This window comes from Oryx dammah, unplaced genomic scaffold, assembly GCF_014754425.2.
Source record: "Oryx dammah isolate SB20612 unplaced genomic scaffold, SCBI_Odam_1.1 HiC_scaffold_16, whole genome shotgun sequence".
Classification (NCBI taxonomy): Eukaryota; Metazoa; Chordata; class Mammalia; order Artiodactyla; family Bovidae; genus Oryx; species Oryx dammah.
The window spans coordinates 43,031,343-43,050,545 of NW_024070200.1; the positions used below are offsets into that span (position 1 = coordinate 43,031,343).

General features: G+C 37.8%; 1 protein-coding gene across 8 annotated transcripts in view; it reads right to left on the bottom strand.

Annotated features, from left to right (window-relative positions):
- Window positions 1–19,203, bottom strand: part of ZFAND6 (zinc finger AN1-type containing 6) — a 56,215-nt gene that overhangs the window by 10,007 nt on the left and 27,005 nt on the right. For 3 of the 8 annotated variants that reach the window (XR_005723985.1, XR_005723984.1, XM_040257426.1), the window contains exon 2: window positions 13,309–13,469. The exons of 3 other annotated variants lie outside the window; for them this stretch is intronic. The gene's annotated coding sequence lies outside the window, so the exon portion shown is untranslated. Of the gene's footprint in view, window positions 1–6,369; window positions 6,514–13,308; window positions 13,470–19,203 lie in introns of all 8 variants that reach the window. 2 more of the 8 variants (XR_005723986.1, XM_040257428.1) reach the window with 2 other exon arrangements.

The window sequence follows — 19,203 nt, forward strand, 5'->3', positions numbered from 1 at the left end:
ACATTGACAATTCATCTTAAGAGCCTTGTGAAAGACTGCCCTTTTGAACCCATCATCTCCGTCAACAGAATAATTTGGGTAGAATCAGAAAAAAATTATAAATACATATGAATATATACACACATATACACAAGGCATGTATTTCACAGCTCATTTATAATGCTGACAAACCTATTAATCATCAATAAGGATCAGAAAGAATAAATCTTAAGGACGGGAAAGCTAACAGATTTTTTTTTTTCCTGATGTATATCTTCTCTGTACTTTTAAAATCCTCTTAAATGAAGATACTACTATATAATTGGGGAGAAAATATTTAAAGTACTTAAAATTTTAAAACTAACAGGCAGAGGAATTGTTTGGGAACCACAGGCAATAATCAATTACAGCAGACAGAAGAACCCTGTGTGCCATTTTTCCCATAGAGCAAGTGGTTCTTTGGCATGAATAACATAACAGAAGGTAACAACAGGTTAAATCTTATTAAAAAAAAAAAAAAAAAAAAACCTCCCAAATGAAATGAAGGTTACTCCAAAATGGGTGTAGGTGTCTTTACAGAGGAGTCTATGTTCAAACATCATAAATGATAAGACTAACAATGAAGGACAGTGTTTTGCCACTGAAGTTTTCTCGAATTGATAAACAATGAAAGAAACCTTCACTGTTTACCACTAACAGATTTTTTTTTCCACCTAAATTATTTGCAAACACTGTTGGGGATTGAGGGGTGAATGGGGTGAGTTTAATGCAAATTTCAGAACCAAGAGCAGTAATGCATTTGACTGGATTATAAAACAAAGCAGGTTTAGGTTTAGCATTTACCTTTAAAAAGAAAAACCTAAAACTGTTGATAATCTTTAGGCCTAGGAATAGAATCTGAGATTTAAAAAAACATCTTTTTTACTTTATGAAGCCAAGTCATCTCAGAATCCAATGATGAGTAAACAGCAAAGGTGGTTAAGAACCTGGAGCCTCATCAAGGAGTCAAACCATGACATACAGTACCATTATATTGATCACCATACAGTCACAGCAAAATTCTTAATTTATTAAATCCTGAGACTGAACACACACAACTTGTTAATATTTTGTGTGACAAACTGGGAAATACACATAAAGCATTCCTGCTGCATAGAGAGGTATGGTGAGTGAAGAAAAAGCACTTGAACGATTGTCTGAGTTACAAGCTGAGTCATCTTCACAGAACAGGTTTTTTGTTTCAAAGAACTGACAAACTGATTATTCAGACTTGATTATATCCGATATTTTCTCAGAAATGAATGAAGCCCGTTACTTCAAGAAAAATAACATAGTATTTATTGCCAAGGACAATATTTAAATAATAAAATATAAAAGCTTGACAAGTAATTTTTAGACAGTCTTTGAAATTAGTGAAAAAAGTGAAAGTGTTAGTCACTCGGCCATATCGGAGTCTTTGTGAGCCCATGGACTATAGCCCACCAGGTTCCTCTGTCCATGGGATTCTCCAGGCAAGAGTACTGGAGTGGGTTGCCTTCCTTCTCCAGGGGATCTTCCCAACCCAAGAATCAAGCCCGTGTCTCCTGCACTTCAGGCATTCTTTATCATCTGAGCCACCAGGGAAGCTGATTAGTAGTGATATTAATGACATGTGAGTACTGGTTCTATTATCAACATTTGGGAGATGTGCATAAGCCAGGAAACCAGAATTTTCTAAATGACCAACTACTATGGTACAAAATTATTCATGAACAAAACACTCTCTCAAAGGGAAAGATAGATCCATGGGTTTCAGAGTAACAGGACAAAACATTTTTACACAGTATGAGATTCTACACTGTAACTTATCCCTTTAAGAAACTAAAAATTGTCACATTTTGGTGTAATATCAAAGAGACATCTACTATCTGAAAAGGTTATCAAAATACTCCTTCCTTTTCCAACTACATATCTGTATGACACCAGCTTTTTTTTTTAAACATTGTTCAGTTCAGTTGCTCAGTCGTGTCCAAGTCTTTGCGACACCATGAACCAACAGACTGAATACAGAGGCAACCACGAGAATCCAGCTGTTTGTTCTAAGCCAGACCTTAAAGAACTTGCAAAAATGCATAACAATGTCATGTTTCTTACTGAACCCTTTGAAGGGGGAGTTATTTTTTACAATAACTTTTAAATAAATTAATAACTAATAAATATTTGTGATTGTCTCACTTTAATTTGTAATATGATAAAATTTTCACAAGATATGACAGACACAGGCTAAAGGTCTTCAACGTACTCAATAACTTTTGAGAACTCAAAGGTCCTGAAACCAAAAATTCTGAGAACCTGCTGCTGTAACCAGCATGGCAAGCAGCACCAGCTCAAGAAGACAGACTCTGACCCTGGAGATGGGAATAAAAAACCCCCTTACTCTGTATGTATAAAACAGATGTACATATAATACATATATAGATAACTGCATCTGTGGAATTAAAATTTTATGGAGGTAGGAAGCCAATAAGGAAAAAACCATTTCAAAAGACTCCTGGGAGTGGGGTAGGGGGCAATAAAGGAAAAAGATTGAGACACAGTGTTCTTATTTATTTTCACGGCTTGCTGGATCTTAGTTCCCTAACCACAGATCGAACCTGGGCCCGGGCAGTGAAAGTGCCAGGTTCTAACCACTGGACAGCCAGGGAATTCCCAAGAAACACTGTTCTAAATCACCAACTATTCTATACGGCATATTAATGACATTAAAATTATATAAGAATTAAAAACTTTCCCTACCAGTACTGACAAATTTTTCAGTATATGCTGGCAATTACAAGGATCCAGAAAAGAGAACTATCTTATTTCTATAAAAACTCAAGCAGAGAATCACAGGTAAGAAGCACAACATGACCACGAAGCTTTGTGTATCACAACCTCTGCTTTTGAACAGTAAGACTAAAATTCAAAACGTTAACAATTTCCCCAAGCCAAAATACCCTGCACAGTAGCAAATTAGCAGTTTTATAAGTCAAAAGCTTTCAAAAACAACTATTATCATGGCAGATAAAAAGCACAAAGGATTTCACAGGAAAAGGAGAGAGAAATAAAAGGAAAAAAATCAGTTTTATTTATTCATGGTTAGGCCACAAAATGTAACTTTCCATGAAGATTTTAAAAAAAGACCAAGAGCCATAAAAGGGTGTCCTAGTTTGTCTTTATGTGTAGTGGCAAAGATGGGGTGGCTCTGGAGAAACCGAAAGTCTGGTATCCCCATGCTCCGGTACCTTTTTGGTAGGTAACTATGAAGGGCCCACGAACCTGGCATTCAGGAAGGAAAAGAGGAAAGAAAAGGAGAAAGCAGAACAATTCCTTGATTGCTCTAGGTATTATGGGATTATAGAACCACAAGTCCAAGGAGGTAAAGACTGAGATCGCCAGAGAAAAATGGATCAGCACGGTGGAATTGAAAAAAAAAAAAAGTACAAATTAAAAGAGAATTCAGAAAATGTGATTTGACTCTTAATAACATTCATAATCAAACCCACACCTGACTATCCTCTCTACCTTCCTCGGATACTTAGTTACTCAGCGCTTACTATGGGCCACAAACCACTTTTATTGTTTTATTTATATTATCTCACTTAATTCTCTCCAGAACCCTAGGATGTCAGTATTAGTGATATCCCCATTTTAAATGAGAAAACTGATATTCAAAGAAAGTTAGTAACTTGCCCAAGGCCACATATCTGTAAACTTTGAGGTCAATGTCTTTTTTTAAAAAAATCAAAAACAAAATTAAAAGAGAATGACTTTCAAAGTCCATCCTGTCCTGCCAAACCTACAAATTTGTGAACATTCATGAATTCTTATTCTTTTCATTTAAAGGTAATTTAAAATTTCATTCATTTACTCAACTTTAAGGTTGAATATGCAGCTTTTAAAATTTTTTCGCAGCTTTAATTAGCTTAACTAAGTCCTTGAGAAGCTTTTCTCCTTTATGTCTTTTAACCTAAGAAATTTTCATTAGCATACAAAATTCAAGATCAAATACTTTTAGGACTACAAAGAAAGTTCATTACTAATTATTAAAATTCTGACAAAAGAACAGCAATGAATGAATGCAACATAGACTCAACTATAACTGCAAATACACGTCAAACCTATTTCACTCTGCTTCATTCCCTAGAGTTCAGTCACCAAGTTCCAATAATTTTCATTTGGAAATATCTCATGCTCTTTTCTTTTGCATCCCAATTTTGATTCTCATCATTTCATATCTGGGTTATTTTAATAGTATTTTTCCTTCTGTTTTACTACCTCTCCTCAAAATCCACTTATTTAAATTCTCCTAGAACACCAAGTTCTCATCATATTTCTTCCAGTTTAGTTAACTCTATATTTGCCCCAGGAAGGAGTACTAGACCTGGGATTCTGAGCTCTACATAATTTACCGTAACCAGTCCAATTTCCCTGCAAAGTAAATGCTGAGTGCAAAGTGAATAGGCTTGGGGTCAGAACTCAGCTTTGCCGTTTTTATTGCCTATAAGAGCTTGAACATGTTACTAGACTTCCCTAGGTTTCAACTCCTTAAAAGGGTGTTCATATTTATATAACTAGATTAAGTAATACAATGTATACAGAAGGCATCCATAGAGTGCCTGGCACACAGTGGAAACTCAGTAACTGCTCTATCTCTGCTCTGCCTTAAAGTAGAGGGTCCTTTGCTCCCAAACAAATCATGCTCATTGCCGGAAACAAAAACCTAACTCATACGAGCTCCTTCCTTCATAAATGCTGTCTGCTTCACTTTGCCCACAACAATCCTATTCAGGAATCAGCTTAAATTCTACCTCTTCTGGTTTCGTTTCTGTCCACCTGGATCCTCTTCTGTTTTGAATTCCAACAGACACACTCTATCACCTTTGGGGGGCACTTAAGCTCACTTGTTACTCAAATGCTTTACAGGTATACAAGTCATTTCCCAGGTAAATGGTTTCTTTTTCAAATTCCCTTTTTGCCTAATATGAATACTACAAAGCATTTTGTTGAATACACACATTTCATTTTTGTTGGGCTATTCACATCAGGCCCCCCAAAAGGGTTATTTTCCACTGAAAGGGGGAGAAAACAGACCGATGAAAAATGTTTCAACCACAGCACCCATGATTCATATATTGAAACAGTCACTCAGCAAAAATGATCAGTAATCCAAACCAGTTATAAAAGGCATGTATAATTTTTCATTTCATTGTTCTCCCTCCTCCTGAAATAAATAGGGAGGATATATGGTTTACAATGACGAGTTAAATACAGAAGTTGTGAACCGGCAAACAAGTGAAATCTGACCCACAGGCATGTTTGGTTACCCAGCACATATTAATTTTTTTTAATTAGTTGTTAACTTTCAAAAGTTGGGGAAATGTCAAACAAAAAATCGCAGATTTTCAGCTCCTCTTGAAAATAGCAAAACCTGACAACAGTAGACTGATGTTCCCAAAATTAAACCTATCAGCTGGGATCCTTCTCAGAGAGAGCTTATACTCTCCAACTCAAGGCTACCTTCACTTTCAGTTACCTGGCTCATAAGCATCAGAGTTTTAATTCTTAGGTTAACACCTACAACCCTTTCAACTTGGAATCATTACTATTTATTTCAGGAGAAGAAAGAAATACACATGCTGAGTTACATAAGAATGCCTACTAAACTTCGAACTAATACTGCAGGCACAAAGTGATGAAGACAAGCTTTCCCTTTGCCCCAGGCCTTTACCACTCAAAACTGGCTAATCCTCTGCAATTTTACCAAATGGAGATCTCAGAAAAGAGCAAAGTAGAACATTCTTCTATAATTTGTTTTATTAATAATAATTGATCAAAAGAATACCCATTCTGTCACAGGTGTTTGAGATTAATGTCTCCTGTAGTAATTTCCCAGGGTTCTCAGCATTTGGCTCCATCAGCTATCATGTAGGCAAGAGACATATGTTCTGGGGGTCAAGAACCTCTACAAAGGTTATAGAAAACCTAGGGACATTCATAAAGCGAACAGATGAAAGAGTAGAAGATGTGGTGATGATGCTGTTCACTCTGACAGTCTAGAGTTACCCTGTTCACTCTGAGCTAGGGTTCCTACTGTACTGAGGGTGCCCTGCAGCTCTCTCTCCGTACAGGAGTTCCTAGGTCCCTATGTTAGCTTGTCTTTTCTGCCACTGTGTGGGCTGAAGGACAAAATGGCTTGAGTCCAGCTAACAAGAGGATGACATCCTGGGGGATACCAGATATTCCTTCCCAGCAAATAATTAATCCATCAGTTTCAACATACTAAGTTATACAAGGATAAGAGACCTCTGAGCCAATTCTAGTATACTCAAACCTCACTCCCCTGGTTATCGACATAAAGTTTTCACTGACCAGCACAACAGGTCTCACAAATTGAGGCCACTATGGTTCTTCCAGGTTAAGAAGACAGGCTTCAGGAAAACTGATTGGCATTCCCACCTTAGATGACTACTCTGCTGCACCCAAAAATGGGTAAATCAGGGGCCAGCAAGCTTTCTGTAAATGACCAAATAGTAAATATTTTAGATTTCAAGGCCATGCAACCTCTGTTACAATTATTCAATTCACTGTTGTCACATCAAAGCAGCCACCGACAATGTTCCAATAGACTGTACTTAATGACCACCAAAATTTGAATTTCCTAGAACTTTCACATTATAAAATGTCCCTCTTGATTTTTACCTTCACTGCTTAAATATACAAAAGCCAATCTTGGGTCATGTGCTGAACAAAAATAGGTGACGAACGAAAAGTGCCAACTCCTGGATTAAATAAGCAAATGCTGTTAACGTAATCATCACCGGAGAGAATGTGGGGAGTCTAGGTGGGCCTGGGACTCCAAGGGGCAGAGGTCCTACTAACTGTGGGACTCTCTCTAATCCAGACAATGTAAATTTAAAGTATTATTTGCTCCCTAAGCTTCATCTCTTAATTAAGTATATGTTCATCACCCAATAAGCGGAAAAAACTAGGAAAGGCAGTATTTCACACAAATCTTTAACAGCAGGTATAGTTTACACAGAGAGTTGTAGCTATGATGGGAAAAATGACAGCAATGCTCTTGGTACAAACTGTCCTCTATTTAGCACACTGCTTTCTATTCACCAAGGCTATAAATAACATCTATGGTGTCTTAATAATTATAAAAGCATTCAATAGCCGGACATGAAGATATCATATTCCTGAACTGATAGTTTCTGTCTGCCTGGTACATCTTCCTCCTTACCCTTTCAGATAGCAGAACCTCTCTCACTTGCTGAGATAGGTATAAGCCCGCCTCCTCAGAGCCGGACCTGTCTGGGGGGGGCGCCCCCCCCCCCATGTGATCCGAGTCTGGCCTATGACTCAGTCACTCCTCCCTTATCTCACTGGTACTGCTGGGAGAGAGGCAGGCTTTGCTCTGTGATGACACTGAGACAATACCATGTAAACCAGGCACCAGCCTCCAAGGCGACCCCCAGAGAGCCCCAGGATTCCTGGCATTCAGGCCCTTGGTAGTCCCCACCCGCATTTTCTGGGTGTTGGTCTGGATAACAACAGAATGCTGTGCACGTGATGGTCTGTATCTGAGTCTAGTCACGACAGATGCTGCACGCCGTGGCTGCTGCCCTGCTCTCTCTCGTGGATTGCTTGCTCTGGGGAAAGCCCTACGATGCTGTAGAGAGGGCCCCACCTGCTCAGTCACTGAGGCCTCAGGCCACGAGGCATCTGAGTGAATCTGGAAGCAGACCCTTCAGTCCTGGTGAAGTCTTCAGATGACTGCAACCTCTGCTGACATCTGAGCTGCAACCTCATGAGAAACCCCGAGTCAAAATGACACAGCTAAGCCGCTTCTCTATTCTTCACAGAAACCATGCGAGACAATAAACATTTGTTGTTTTAAGCCATTAAGTTTTGGGGTAATGTGCTATACGGCTATTGATAACCAATACAGTTATTGATACATCTGTCTCCCCTGCTTCTCTTACTACCTTCCTATGGTGTATTTTCAACAAAGCAGCAGTGATCATGTTAAATCTAAAACAAAGCACACTGCATGCTTGCTCAAAATCCTCCAGCTGACCAAGTAAAAGCCAAACTCCCTACCGACATAAAGGCACTTTATCATCTGTTCCCCCATTACCTGACGTCCTCTCCCACTCCTCCGGATCACATACACTGCCAGGTATGCTCCGGTCTTAAGGCCTTTGTAACTGCTACAACTTCTACCCTCCAGAAGTCACTAGGAGGACAGGAGTTCCTCATCTACTTCACATCTTTGCTCATCTGTCATCTTCTGAAGGAGGGTTTCCCTCATCCTCCTATTTGAAATAACCACCAGCATCCTTAATTACCCTATCCAGTTTTATTTTTCTTCAGTACCCTTATCTTAATCTTTACTATTAAATTACACTTATTTCATCTATCTTCCCTCTACTAAAATATTACCTAACAGCAGCGATTCTGTCCATTTTGTCCACTGATAACTTACAAAAATGCTTGGCACATGGTAGATATTCAGTATTTGTTGAATGTGTGAATGAAACTGTGTTGCAAAGTAGCAGCCTTGTACTACAACCTGCAGTAACCAAGCATTTACACCAAAGCAAATAGGCTGCAATAGGCTCCTTCTAAAGAAACAGAATTTGCTGTTCGAGACAGGATCTAGGTTTGCCAGCAAGGACCACTACATGTTATACAGTTTGTGCCCTGAACAAAGATGCTTAGCCTCACGCTCTTGAGCTTCGGGATATTTTTTTCTAATTCAGTTCACTCAGAGAGGGCTTCATTTAGCAATGTGCTTAAGCTGACACACCATGTTGTTATTTTATAATGAAAGTTGTAGTCAATTTTATATTCTCAATTTTATGCAGGTTCCATATTGCATATCTTAAAGAATTTGACATAGTCATTATCTGCACAAAACAATTCAATATCCTTTTTTTTTTTTTGGCAAAATAGGGAACCCACTCAAATTTTCCCATTGGTTCCCATATTTATGTGTTTTCATTTACTTTTCTTCTCCAAACGACTAAATAAATGGGCATAGCTGTGTTCCAATAAAACTTTTATTAACAAAAAGAGGTGGCAATGGGCTTCAGTTTGCCAATTTCTGTTCCAGAGCAATGGCAGGTACACAAGAGGCACTCAAATATAAGACAGATGAAAAAAATGCCTTCAAAACTATGCAATTTAGAGTGTGATCAGAAAAGATACAGCAAAATTAAATGACTATAGGTCGATTTTTCTTTCTTTTATCCCAGTTCTTTATTTAAGGTGCCTTGCTTATACACTTGTGCTGCCTACTGCTCTCTGAGGTACCATAAAAGATGAAAGTTACGACAGACGGCTCTGCTTGTAAGGATCAGCGCAAGTGTTAGGACAGGAATATGGATGTGTGACTTTCATGTATATACACAGATGCCACTTTTAATTTCAAAAATCCCTACGAGCCACAAAACTATAAATGCATCCAAAACACTCTACTTTCATAGAGTTCCTCCCTTCTTTTTAATCAGTTAAAGAAACTGAAGTTAGGCATGCCAATTGACTCCTTCAATTCCCTTTTAATACAATATGTACAACCTTCAGGTCTTAACTCTAATTGCCCCACTGGTACCATAGGATATTTCCATAAAAGTTAAGTAGAGAGGGGTGAAAACCTGACCCAATGACCCAATCTGAAAAGGTGGTGAAGAGGAAGAACACCTAACATAGAAAAAGATACCAAAGCTGTAAACCTCTTGCCAATTCCTTAGATTTTTCACATCTCTTTTAAAATAGTCTCCCCATTTCCTTTTTTCAGTTAGAATGGGTATCTGTTCCAATGTGTTCTGGCCCCCGATTAGATTCCAGAAAACAGCAAGATCTTACAGAACATAAAACCACGTTTCTACTTCTTGCTATTAGAAGAAGCAGAAACACACACACACACCACATTTCTACACACACAGTGAGTGATTACCCGTGCTGACTCCAGACTACTTTAAGGTTTAGCAGGACCATCTCCAACAGAGAAAGATTCTCTTATAATAAAACACTGGTACTGAGTCCTTCCTGAAAGACATAAGTTTGCCATCCATTACACTGCCAAGCTTTCAAAGGTGCTTCTAGATTAGAAAGCACTCTTCCAGCATTAAATGTAAAAAGTAGCTCACTTTAATCCAAGAAGCAATCTCTACTGACAGAACTCAAGACCTTCAACACTGCTTAGTTCATCCATCCATGCCTGTATTTTAAAAAATCATTATAATGACTCTAGTCAAAGCTATGATTTTTCCAGTAGTCATGTATGGATGTGATAGCTGGACCATAAAGAAAGCTGAGTGCCAAAGAATTGATGCTTTTGAATTGTGGTGTTGGAGAAGACTCTTGAGAGTCCCTTGGACTGCAAGGAGATCCAACCAGTCCATCCTAAAGGAATCAGTCCTGAATATTCATTGGAAGCACTGATGCTGAAGCTCCAGTACTTTGGCCACCTGATGCCAAGACCTGATTTACTGGAAAAGACTCTGATACTGGGAAAGACTGAAGGCAGGAAGGGAAAGGGATAACACAGGATGAGGTGGTTGGATGGCATCACCGACTCGATGGACATGAGTTTGAGCAAGCTCCAGGAGCTGATTATGGACAGGGAAGCCTGGTGTGCTGCAGTCCATGAGTCGCAGAGTCATACACGATTGAGTGACTGAACTGATACTGACTTTGCTGATGTGCCTAAAAATCACTTGACCTAAAACTCAGAGAAAATATCCCTAACTTTAACCAATATTCTTCAGTAAGTATTTTTCCTTCCTTTCTTCCTCTTGTGTGGAGTTACATCTAACACTAAGACCAATCTTTCATGTTCTAGACAAATACAGCTGCACGTGTCATCAAGACATGCCATGTTTAAAGTAAATATATTACAGGTTCAAATCCAACCATCTAGAAGAGCACTCACTGTCCAATACACTTAGCCACATATGTCTACTGAAAACTGAAACCTGGCTAGCTAATACAGCAAAATGAGAACAGAAGGCAAGAGAGTAAGGTTCTCTATGCTACTGGTCAAGAGAGATCTTCCATGATACCCAACTGAAAATACCCTCCTTTTTGAGTCTCCAATTCTAGATCCTAAAGCCTTACAACTGATTAAGGACTTGGAATAGGCCATTTACTATTAGTCTTCTCAAAGAAGAAATAAAAGATTAATAATAAAAGCAATAATTTGCAAGTATCAATGACTCACTTAAACCTCACAATACCCCATTATCAGGTAACAAATTATTACTGTATCTATTTTACAGATTAGAAAAGTGAGTCACAGAAAAGTCATTTGTTCACTATCATGTTAGGATCTGAATCAGGCAGCCTGACTGTACACCCTGGGCCCTTAACCATGCATGTTACATGGCTTTCAGTGTAACTCAGGAACTCCATGTTACTGAATATTGCAAGACACAACAACATAAGAAGTTAAAATGTACATATGATCTAGGCAAAACTCTGTCACAGAAGTGAGTGCAAGATCAACACGAAGACTATGTCGTGTGCTAAGGATGGGGCAGGCCAGGGACAGAGCAAAAGCAGAGTTTACGAATGGTGCTCACACTCTCCTGCAAGCACTTCCTAGCCCAGGAAACTTAATTAGCTTCTCAGCACTCTGCTCTACCTGCTCAGCAGAACAACACAGACACAAAGAATCATCTCAGAGCGACAGAAGGAGAAATGGAAACAGGACCAATCTACTGGCATAGTTTCCCCCAAAGCCTCCATAGTTATATACAAGCTTCTCATTTCCTACTGTGTGTCCTTCTTGCCTAATTTCATCTTTAAAAATCAAACTTTTGCCTATGGCTGATTCATGTTGAGGTTTGACAGAAAACAACAAAATTCTGTAAAGCAATAAAAAAATCAAACTTTCACTAAGTATGTACTAAAGGCTTCCTTCACCTACATTTTCTTTATTCGACAATAAAGAAACACTAATTAAAGAGAAGAGCATAGAGTGCTAGAGTACTGCACAAAATAGTACCAAATTACACTCATCCTTTATAGGGGAAATACCAAATGACTGGAAACTGGAGTTAAACATCATATTATAGACCTTAAAACCTCACTAAAGTGAGACTTGTCATCATTAAACATGATTTCTTTAGAGCTACTGAAAAATTAGTACTAAGGTAACCCCTGGGGATTCATACAGTACTGTCCATTTACTGACCAGCCCCAAAAAGAAAAAAAAATCGACCAGACTGAAACTTCAAGTTTTTTAACTACTTTTGAATGTACCCATATTCCTCTCGTTTCTGGCATGTACTCTTTGACTACTTTCGTAAGAATAACCATATTCACTACACGTTCTTCATTATGCTTTCTAAGAGCCTCCTCACTCACTGATTCTAAAATCAGTCAATTTTTATTTTCCTTCAGTCAACACATTCTGATGTGAAAGAGAAAGTAAGCTCATCTTACAGCAAACAGCATTTCTTTTATTTCATACTTCCCTAAATAGTTAATAAGATTTGATAAATCTTAACCTACACATTCATCACACTGCTCATGGCAATATCTTATATTTTAATTATCTTTTCTATAAAACCATGCATTTCTCTACTGTGGGAAACATTCAATTAAGAGTCTTACTCCTAAATCCATGAAGGAGGAAAAAACCCAAAACAAAAACAAAAAAGAAAGTAGAAAAAAAAAAATCAGACCCCTCTATCCCAAAATGTTTCTTAAGGTGATAGCTTTTAGTAAGAGAAAAAGGAGAATCTTCTTTCCACAGGTATTTATATTAACGCACTTTTAAAAACAAAGTTGGCAAGTGTAAAAGACTTCTAACTGCATTCAGTAAACTACAGTTCCTTTATTTTGAAGTACATATCTCTCTGATTAAACACAGCTATTATAAAAATTATTAATTATAATGTTATTAAATTATTTCCAAGAGCTATTTTCTATATTAATATCTAACATACTTCCAAAATACATTTTATGATTGATTAAAATATTAATTTTTAAAAGATGAAATCAACTATAAAGTAGAGTGATCTACAGAATTTTCTTCTTTTGCTTCACAATAATAGAATAATGAAAAAAGATGCATGGTCACTAATGATACTTAGTTAAGTTTTATTCTCAAAAATACTTTATAAATAAAAACCTATCACCCACTCCACCCTCAACATTCTACCCACCAGGAAACAACAGATCCTAAAAAATACCTCATCATGCTGACTTAAGTGTATCTTTAAGTACTTTAGATTTAAAAACTGTAAGTTATTATTATGCCTAAGTACACAGTGTTACAGGCTTAAGTCTACTCACACAGTTGAGGTTGATGAGCAAACAGCTGTCCTGTATCTTGAGACAGACATTAGCTTCCTCCCTTCCCTATCCTCATAAGCAGCTACTTAAAGTTTGAGTTTTATGCAAGAAAACATTTTAAAGCCTTCAGTGTTTTATTGCAGCAGACTTCAGATTCATTCCTGTAACACATGTAACATGAAAGAGAGTTGAGATAGTTCAAATTAACTATGCACACTTTAATTGTCTAAAAGTTTAAGAGGTGCTTTCACTCTTACAGCTACATAAAAAGGGTTGCAACGTAAAATTAAGAGTAACAGCTCACTTGGTATCTGACACCAATGTATGTAACAGAAGAATATGTAACTGTAACATATAGATTTTTCTACCTTTTATAATCATTTATACCCAAAGTAAGCAAAACTAGGTCTTTCTTTTTTTCCTAAAGTTTACCTTATTTAGCATAAATAACCACCAACGAAAGAACTTTTTTTATAAAGAGACAGTCAATGGGGTGCCCTGAGTGTACCAAGAATATCCCTGGGGACCCTCTGACTAAGGAGAATAAGACTCTTGGTTCTGTTGTGACAGAAAGAGGAGCTATACTTCTAACATTACAATGAAGGGTTATAGCACATTTCCCCACAGACTCAAATTCCTATAGCGTCATTATTGAAACAGGTTCTCCAAGTGTTCTAGACAGCTCATCTGTGTTCTAGACAGCACAAAATAAAATTGTGCTCAATCAATATGTCCTAAAATACCTGGATAACTATGTTCCCTCAATATGTGTGTATTAATAAACTCAGTTTCCATAGTAAATTTTAGGAAAAGTTTTAGGATTTCACAAAGTAAATTTACTATATTAACAACATGGTTTTAAAATGCCGTAAGAAATAGCATACAAACACTCAAAATTCACTGGCTAATTTTAAAAATATTATTTAATGCTGAAAAACTGTGTATTTGCTATGCACTAAAAGGCTAAAGGTTTTAGGATTCAGTCAAAATAACTCAAATGTTTGTTTCTTTATAATCTACTTATAATGGACATATAAATAATTTAAGTGACTCTAAACTTTATCAAAGTTGTCACTGATAGAATAATATTCACGTAAGTTAAAATATTTATTCAAGAGTCTAACTGTGCTTCAGTAGCACTTATTAAAACTTTCTCATTTTCACCACAGATTTAAATGAGCCTACAATAAAAAAACAACAGCTGAAAATAAATTGCACCAATCTTGGGTGTAAAAATAGAAGCATCCTTTCTATATAATAACAATAAACATTTGATGAGTGATTACAGTGCAACAGACACCATTCTCATAATTTTACATGCACACTTAATCCTCATTCCCCCTTAAAAGGTAGCTGCAATTATTACCAACTCTTTTCAGATTATGGAACTGAAGTTCAGAGACGTTACAAACTTGCTGAAGAGGACAGAGCTAATAAGTGGCAGAGACAGGACTTGAATCCAGATTTATCTGACTCCATAAGCCTCGTGCTCAAGCTAGATTATAAGCAACAGCAATCTACTGTATTGAATAAACCATATCTGGAACTGATATAAACCATATCTGGAACTGGTATCTGGATTTGGTGCTAGATCTATGAATGTTAGCAGGAAACCAAGAGTACGGTTATAAATTCAGGAAAGCTCTCTCACAAGAAACAACTGTTAGAAATGGGAGTAGTAACAGAGAAAAGACAAAAGTGGAATGCATTCTGAGGGGCTGTTACAAAGAAGAAAACAGCGGGCTTATCTCACAAGTGGCATAAAAGTACAAAATTTGAAATAATGTGTCAAAATCTCAGAAGAGAAAATCCAGTTCAACACAAAATACTTTATAAAGCCAAGGAACCCAACAGCTGGAACAGACTCCCTCCTATACTACTGGGTTTGTGCAATCAAAGATTTGAACTTCAACCACCATACTAATGATAAGATTCTGGCAAAACTGCCAAAGAATGTTAAAATTTTTGAGGATGAAAGTTTGATGATGAAGAGCATATATTAAATCTCAAAGTATCTCCCCAGAAATTGCTTACTGGAGAAAGGAAAACAGTAACTTTCCCACACTAATGGGAAGATCAAAGCTGGTATCACTGCAAAGAGTACAAGGGAACATACTCCTCCTGATGAGAGGCCCTGAGAATCACACGCAGTAACGCAGCCTTCCTGCTCACCTCCTACATTCAATCACAAGGACACATCAGACAGACCCCAATCGAGGGAGATTCCGTAAATAAATGGTCTGTCACTCTTCAGAAGTGTCAGTGTCACGAAAGACAAGGAAAGGCTAAGGACAGGGTTCTGATTAAAGGAGACTAGAGACATGACAAGTCAATACATGATTGAAGATTGGATCCTAGACTGGAAAAAAATTATTAAAGAACGTTACTGAGGCAACTAGAGAAATCTGAATGTGGGCTGTGTGTTAGAGAAGAGTACCCTATCAATTTCCTTGATAACTGGAATGTCCTTGAAACTATAAGAATGCTGTTCTTAGATAATTTACGTCTTTCACTACTACATGGTAAGGGAACAGGATGCATGCAACTTCTCAAAAAGTTCAGAAAAAAATAAAATGATAGCCCAAATGTAGCAAAATGTTAACAATGAATGAATCTTGTCAGCGGATAGATGGGAACTATTTGTATTATTACTGCAATTTTCTATAATTTCAAAATGAAACCTGAGAAAAATAAAGATTTGGACCTGATGTTCTCAAGGAGTTCAACCAGATACCGAACAACAAGAGAAGCATCATTTCCTATAGCCATCTCTGTACACTCAAATCCAACCCAACAGCAGTCTAAACTGATTTGTGACTATCCATTTTAATCAATTGTAAGAAGCAGTGCTCTCATTTAAAACATCGATGTGAGAGCTAAAGATTGTGTGAATGTCTGCCTCTTCTCAACCCTGTTACTCCATGCAGTTAAAGAGACAAACTTCTCCAAGAAAGCACAGCTATTCTTCAGTTGGATATGCAGTAGTGGGTGTGTCCTTGCTAAAAACTCCAATGTAAGTTAATTTCTGGGTATGCCAGGTAGCAAAGCATTACCAAAGCCAAGAGATAATCAGTGATCAGTAACCTACAAGGGAAATACCGTTAATAAAACAAACGTCCCACCCAAGCAAATCCTGCACTGCCCACAATAAGCAGACAGTGCCACAATGACTACAGAGCACCTGGAAAAGATAAGAGAATGTTAATCACTGAGGCCAAGGTGTAAATGGATAATATACAACATTTCAGTGGTCTAAATCCAGAAAATAAAGAGAGGGAGGAAAAAAGGAAAGGTGGAGGGGGAAAAAAGAGAAAATAAAGGAACATAGGCGAGAAAGAAGAAAATCCTGACAGCGACATACCACTTCACTGATTTCATGTTCTCTTTTCTCTCCAATGGCGTACACACTCTCCCTCATTTTAACTCGTCTTCAATTGTCTTCTACTGAGAGTCAGTCTCTGTAAGACGGCAAGAGCTGTGAAGAGCACAGCTTTGACTATACAATCATTATTTGCATCCTATCCTCATACTCCATTTTTGTTTTACTTGTCAGGAGGCCCAGAACAGTAGTCTCTCTAGCGGGAAATCTCACAAACAGTTCATCTCGAAAAGGAACAGAAAAACACATCACCTCACTCACAGCCTAAAAGAGACAAAGGCAGGAACTGGAGGGAAAACGAAGGGTCAGCACAAAGAAGAAGGGATGAATTTTAGTCTCCTATACTAATCTGGATACACTCTCTGTCAGGTATGAGCAACCTAACTGGTAGAATATTCACTGGTACTTAAGCTAATTCCAAGTCAGGAGCACTGTTACTGAACCGTGGCCTTCTTTCAGGCAAGCTCTATATCAGATTAATCTTTGATATAGCACCAAACACTACCTTGTCTAAAAAAAGGCACTTGAAATAGGCACTTGTAGAACTGTTGTTGTTTAGTTACTAAATTATGCCTGACTCTTTGGGACCTCAGGGACTGTAGAGCACCATGCTCCTCTGTCCATGGGATTTCCCAGGTGAGAATACTGGAATGGGTAGCCATTTCCTTCTCCAGGGGATTTTCCCCACCCAGGGATCTAACCCTTCTAGTATGGATTCTACCCAACTATAAAACAGGCAAAATTATTTTATCCCAAACCCTGCCTTCTCTTCCTTTTTCTCAGGTAGCATGTGTCAAATACTCTCCCCTACCAAACCTATCTGCTAGCTCTACAAAGTTTTCCTCTGATCTAAATTCAAAACTCCAATTCCCTAAATGCTGCAGGTAAACACTCTTATAATAAAAAGGATCAGAACTCATACTGTGAATGAAATATGACCAACTCAAATCTAAAAATTTAATCCAATTTTAAACCTAAAATCTCTAGCTCAAATATGGGACATGCACATGGGCATCTGTATGTATATCTATGTATGTATTTCGGAGGACAGGGAGCAAATTTTCCTACCTGCTCCTAAATCAACTCTTAACCTACACTGCCAAGGAGACTGTAACACATACACATGTGAGTTAGAAAATGCAGCTCACTTCAGAGGCTTTCAGTTCAGTTCAGTTCAGTCGCTCAGTCGTGTTCGACTCTTTGCGATCTCATGAATCGCAGCACACCGGGCCTCCCTGTCCATCACCAACTCCCGGAGTTCCCTCAGACTCATGTCCATTGAGTCCGTGATGCCATCCAGCCATCTCATCCTCGGTTGTCCCCTTCTCCTCCTGCCCCCAATCCCTCCCAGCATCAGAGTCTTTTCCAATGAGTCAACTCTTCGCATGAGGTGGCCAAAGTAGAGGCTTTACTAAGTCAGATCAACATGGTCTTCATATGAATTTCCAGCAAACCCCTAATACAGGACATGACAAATCATGAACCTTTATCTGTATTTGCCATATTTCCCTTAGCTCTTCTGTACTATACAGGTCCCAAATTTGAAGAGAAAGGGAGTGCTATAGAAAGAGATGAAAAAAGGCTCCAAGACATGTTAATACACAAGTCACTTTTGTGGTCAAAGTTAGACCATGTAATTCAGCCCACTATATTTTGCTAACGATATATTTTAGGAGCCATCTATCTTGCTAACCTCTGTATTTCTAGTATTTGGCACACCTACATACAACAGGTGTTCCAGGCAGTCAAATATTTATATAATGGATTAACATTGACTTGCATTTACCCACATCACAAAAACAAGCCCTGAACCCTTATATATCAATTATATGAAATCCAATCACCCATGTAAAAATCAAATTACCAGTATCTCCATCTTTAATTTTTAGAATCTGGGAATGCTTTAACAGTGCAGAACACACTAATCCAGTTTAAATTAGTTCCTTTCCCCTTTCCAAGCCATTAAACAACCAGCAGATTAATCTATGACAATCTAAAAATAGTATGCCAAATGACAAGTCTGTGTTTAAAACTTTCTAGTTTGTATGATATTCTTTTCAAGAATTTAATGTAAGTCATAGCGGAAGCAAGAAATAGATTTAAGGGACTAGATCTAATAGAGTGACTGATGAACTATGGATGGAGGTTTGTGACACTGTACAGGAGACAGGGATCAAGACCAGTCTCATGGAAAAGAAATGCAAAAAACCAAAACGGCTGTCTGGAGAGGCCTTACAAATAGCTGTGAAAAGAAGAGAAGCGAAAAGCAAAAGAGAAAAGGAAAGATAGAAGCATCTGAATGCAGGGTTCCAAAGAATAGCAAGGAGAGATAAGAAAGCCTTCCTCAGCGATCAATGCAAAGAAATAGAGGAAAACAACGGAATGGGAAAGACTAGAGATGTCTTCAAGAAAATTAGAGATACCAAGGGAACATTTCATGCAAAGATGGGCTCGATAAAGGACAGAAATGGTCTGGACCTAACAGAAGCAAAAGATATTAAGAAGAGGTGGCAAGA